Genomic DNA, 5918 nt, shown 5'->3' with positions numbered 1-5918 from the left:
TTCTAATAAGTGAAGTTTCAGATTGTTGGACTGCTTCGTGGTATGAATTTAGTGGCGACTTGTTGAATCAGACGGAACTTGTCGTATCAGTTTCGTTTTTTAATATTCCTTGTATCCTGTTGTTGTTCGTTTTGGGTTGTACCTGCACTTTCAATTTTATGACCATTATATATTTTTTCCGCGCATTCTTGTGCGGTCTTTGACTAAAATGTGCCCTAATAGTTGATGGTTATATCAAGATATTGCATAAAATTATCACGATATTACATTTCAAGGCCCCATTTTTGTGTCTAGCGTAGGTTTATGCCAAAGCGCAGTCCAACCATGTTCATGGGTGGAGTTTTCTTTCTTTTGGTATTTTGGTAGATGGGCGCAAGTAGAAAGTGGAATGGAACACAGCCGAGTTGATTGCCATCAAACTGAAGCGGTCGACCTAATTTAGAAAATTTGACACCTGCGCCACAACTTAGACCTGCTTTTAGCTAGTCTAAATTCTAGTTGACCTTCCCAAATTTAGTCAATTTGACCAGCGTGAAAATTAACTTTACTGAATGTATGTACTTTGAAGGTTCACGCTAACTTTTTTCTTTTTTTTTTTCTTTTTTTTTTAATGCATACAATTACATTAAAAAGGCAATGAAAAAAATAAATAAAAAACAAAGTCAACATTCATCCATTTTTTAAACAAGCTCCATTTTTAAAACTCATTCAATACCATTGACGGATAAATACGTCAAAATCCATTTTTTTTTACTGGGCTGGTCGTGAATGAGTTAAGTCAGATGTGGCCTGTGACCTGTTCTCAACTAATGATGTCAAAAAGTAATGAATAATATATTATATACGTAGTCAACATGCAGTCGTCCATATCTACAAAACATAATTTTGCGTGTGTGTGAGTTGATAGGTTAAGCACTATAATGCAACGTGAGCTCGAGGATGACATCATTGTTTTCAAAACACTCGTTCATCATAAAAACATCCAAACGCTGTGATCCTGACTTAGCTTTTCATCACGTATTTTAAGAGCGCACTAGCATATCAAAGTGTTATTTAAATTCATGTGAAGTAAAAAGTTCATCAAAAAAAAAAAAAGTTAATTACAAAGAAAAGTGAAATATTGTAGACCGTTCCAGAAATGACTTACTTTGTGCTGTGTGCAAATCTTAGCCCCGAGGTGACTTTTCCCTAATAAGAGAGCGAATACGCCCACGGGTGACATCATGAAGCAACTTGTCCTCTTTGTAGTGATTCACCACTGAATATTTCTAACCAGAAGTAAAGACGACTTGTCGTTCACTGGAATTATGTTGCCTCGAGCACTATGGCTCTCAGTCTGGTTTTCCCACAGTTTAAAAAAAAAAAAAAATGACATCAGCGATCGCTCAACATGATTTTTGATGTAACCCTTCAAAGCGACAAGACCCCTGTAATCAGATAAAGTTTGAGTCAATGGCAACTCTGTACTTCTTTTTTTTTTTTTTTCTGTCTGACAAGCATGGAGTTGGTGTAGTGGTGGCGGAGGAGGAGCCCTGACTTTACGGTTGTTTTCTTTGTTCTGAATAAAAAAAATGTCTTTGAAAAACCACAATATTTAGAAAATAAAACATTAACAAGATTTATTATCATTTAATTCTTTTCAAGCTTGGCACGCCGGATTAAAACATTTAAGGGGCCGCATGTGGCCCCCCCGGGCGGTAGTTTGCCCATACCTGTTCTACAAGATGGCGGCTAAGCACTAGTTAGGCCAAATTGAAACTCTTCAACCACCTTCAACATAGTTCATTGGCACCTCGATGCTGCAAGACGGCGACCAATCACTACCGTTGCGACTAGATGAATTCGCAAATATGAAACTGCAAAGAGGAATTTCATTCTCCAAGAATCTTAGCCTTATCTTAACAATTTCCAACACGTTTTATGTGCCATGTTTTTTTTTTTTTTTTGAACGACCTTAGGTAAAGGGAACTAGCATGAGGTTTTAGAGCGGGATAAATGCTCGGTCGAAGGGTTGGGTTGTGTTGAGTTTGTTATTGGCAAGCCTGTGACGTCGATCCATTTTTCATGTGGCGGCATTGAGAGATCAAACCCTCTTTTGTTCGCCTGATGTAACGTGTTCCACGTCAGGTGTGTTTGTGGTTCACATTACGATTGTGAACACCTGCTTTTAGAGAGCCAATTACACTCCGGGCACCTTGTTTTCCGTGTAAAAGGGGATTCCCAGAGCATTGAGCTCCATTTGAAAAGAAATGACATGAAGATATTTTTCTTATAATAGCCATTTGTTGTCGCCTGGATGGATCAATGGCACACCACTTAAGCGTGCTGTGAGGGTTTTATGCTGCCGATTCTGACTCGTTTCTTAATCTCACACACACCAGAATAATTAGTCAGGATAATCATCCAATAATGATTTTGATCAAAAAATGGGGCTGAAATTAGGTGTGATTCTCATGATGTATGCCGATTTAGAATTAATCTTCATTAGTTGCTAGGCAGAGTTCACGACTGTGCCTACCAAGAACAGTTTTGAAAAAAAAATAAAATAAAAATCAGTAATGTTGTCTTGGCACTGCCCCACACACGAGAGCCAATGCATGGCAACTTGGCCGAAACAAAATCGTCAATCGGATGAAAAGCCACAAAGATTTCACTTCACTATTACAATCACAAACATTTTGACAATGCCACTATTGGTTTTGTATCCGTATTTTTCACGTCATTTTTATGTCCGTCGCTGGCCAATCGAAACATGGTGGTCACAGTGTTTATGTAGATCATTATAAATCCACCCCAAGCTCCTTATAAAACGTATTCCTCAGTCTGGCGTGGACAGACGAGCGTTGGCTCGCAAGCACTAGTTTTCCAACTCTCGACTTAATGTGCGGTTGAAAATAGAAAAGTGAAGTCGTGCTGATTTGGGAACAATATGGTGGGAAAAGTATAGATTTTGCAAAGTCAATCTTTGCTCAGTGAGAAGGGCTAAGAAGGCGAGCTAGCAGATTCTGTTGCATGCTGTATTTTGAAGTCTTTGTCTTCATCCGGCATGTTCGACCAAATACAGATAAAAAGACAAAAAGACCGGAGCCGCTGGTGTATGATTGCGCGTCTCAGTCTGGGGCTAAACTGTTTACACCTTGAGTCACCGCTCAGCCGGTTAGGGCCTGTTAAAGTGCTCTTGACGGTGACAAGGATGTCAGCCAGATCAGGGGGCTTCTTCACTGGTGACTCACTGAGGTCAAGGCCGTGTGCCGAAGGGTGGAGGGGAAGAAAGACAAAACACACGCTGGGAGACTGATTGGCAGGGAAAGAAAAACAGCAGGAGATGAATAGGTTCAAAGGGGGGGGGGGGGAGTCTCCCCTTACAGGTTCTATTACATCAATGTAAAAAGCACAATAGGCTCAATATAAAAACCAGCGCATAAAAGGTTGCATGTTAGCACATAACCGTGAGCTCCAGGAGGCATTGTTATGTCCAATATACAATGACGTGACGTCTCAAGTTGCCCCCCCCCTTAAAAAGAAATCACCGTCTGAAGAAAAAAAAAGTTAATTTTCTAAAATAAACAATTACAGATGACCTTACCGTTCAAATGCCGCCCGTAAATATGCTAAAAAGCCTGAAATTCTATCGATAAAATACAAAACATACTCGAACCTCCTTTTGTGAAGAAAAAATAAATAAATTGTGACTGATACCAGACAATGCAAACGGATTATTCAGTCCTGATCGCTGCAATAAACGAGCCTGGTAATGAAACGTGAGGAAAGTGCGCCACCTGCTGGCCATTAAGATTAATGAGCACAAACAAAACCTGCTTGATTTGTTAATCCGACTGGAATTTACGTTTAACAAGGGAGACCTTTTACATGACATTTACGTCTGCTTATTCAGGAGCCATCATTGATGAGATGCAAGACCCATTTCTTGTTTGAACTTTATTTTTATGATGCAGACAGGAACTCATTAAATCGGAACAGCATTTGATGTATTAATTGGTTGTTTTCCGACCAAAAAAAAATCCCTCACGTATAACAAAAGAGCTCAATTATATACAAAGTTCTTACATGTACACCGAACAAAAATTTAAATGCAGCATTGTTTTTAATTCACGTTTCATTAGATGAACTCAATTATTATTTTAAACGTGTTGGTTTATTTTGGCCTGTAATGAAGAAAACTTGCGCGATAATGCATGTACCTCCTTTTGTAAAAATAATTTAAAAAGTGTTGATAACAGACATGTTGCTGTTAGTATTTTATTCTGTTAATATCATAGCCATAATTGCTGCAGTAGGCAACCAGACTAATTGCAATGTATTATGGAGTGAGGACGCCACCTGCTGGACAATTCTTCATTTGCACTAACCTGTAAAATCATTACTTTTTAAAATCAAACCTTAAACTTTTCATGCGCTGAATAATTATGACATTCCTGCTGAATTTACTCTTAAAAAGGGGAAACATTTTACATGACATTTAGTCACTGATGTGCAGATTAATTTTAAACCTCATTTTGACAAACCATTCAGATGCTTGGCAAAATAAATGTAGTCCTTTTTTTGCAGTGACCCCAAAAAAAAGATGTTTCCCCTTGAAAAACTGCACCTCTGGTGAATATTGATTTCGAGAAATAGATTATTTACATGTATTTTTGTCACGTTATTAGATACATATTTATTCTCAGAATCAGAAATCAGAAAGCCCTTTATTGTCATCGTACTCAGTGTGCAACGAGATTACAGAGTGCAGTGCAATACAACAATAATTAAATATATAAATTAGATTAATTAAATTTTAAATAATTAAATAGAAAATATGTGAAGACAAAAATGTCAGGCAATTACCATGACAGTCAGTCACTGTTTTGATTTTTGTTATTTTTATAGTGTATTATGAAAAAAAAACATTAAAAAAAGATTGCGACTTCAGGACCACACAGAGCGCCGCCAATTTGTTTTCGTTATGGACAAAAATAAACATAATGGCTGAAATTATGTACTTGTGGAATTCTGAAAGGTTGTTTTAATTTTTTAAAAAAATTCAAGGTACTCTGATTGGCTCCCGCATTTAATAAATGGCTAGCTAAAATAAAGACTAGTTTTTATTACAGTCACCCCAGTGTAACTCAAGCTCGATGTGATTCACTTGGATTTTTGTGGCGTGAATTGAAGCCACAATTTCCACGCAAAACCAATGCAGTCATCATTATAGGTCACCGGGTGACGCTAGTGTGCAAAACACCGTTGGAGAGAGTTGGTTTCGATTAGCGACCATGACGTCAGCACTCCGGGTCAATTGCAGTCAGGTGTGCACGAAGTGAAATCCACAGGTGAGGCAAGATGGCGTCCGACCGCGTGACGTTTCCTCAGCTTGGTGAGCACACGAGCAAATGTTTGTCGTTTGTTGCAGTTTCTCAGAGTGACATTTTGCTTTTTGCAGGATTTGCACGCCACAATTCACTTCCTTTTGCTTGATTTGGAACATTGTGCTCTTGGTTTCTTCTAACAATTTCTCATGTTTTTCTTTCTTTCTTTTAAAGCTGGCCAGCTCTTTTTGCTTTGTTTCTTTTAAGTGTGGTAAATTTCTCACATGATGATTTTGTACTTGGGAATTGCACTGCAACTTTTTTTTTTGTTTTTTTGTTGGTTTGTTTGGCTATTTTTCGGGTTGTTTATTGAATATGGTGCATTTTATTTCAGGTGATATATAGAACTTTATTTTTGATTTCCTTGTCTGGTCTTGACTTTACTCGACCACAAAAAAACCTTTTTGCCCTGTTACATTTGTAACTTTGTTTTTGGTTTCAAGTCATGTGCTTGGTTCTTATTAATGAATGTGCAATTTATTTTTCTTGAATCTTTGTTTTGTAATCTTGTGAATATCATTTTTGCCTAACCCTTGACACCAATTGTCA

The sequence above is a fragment of the Idiotropiscis lumnitzeri genome, chromosome 16 (assembly GCF_059441095.1).
Source record: "Idiotropiscis lumnitzeri isolate Australia: NSW breed Sydney's pygmy pipehorse chromosome 16, RoL_Ilum_1.0, whole genome shotgun sequence".
Taxonomy (NCBI): Eukaryota; Metazoa; Chordata; class Actinopteri; order Syngnathiformes; family Syngnathidae; genus Idiotropiscis; species Idiotropiscis lumnitzeri.
This window is presented reverse-complemented; position numbering follows the sequence as displayed.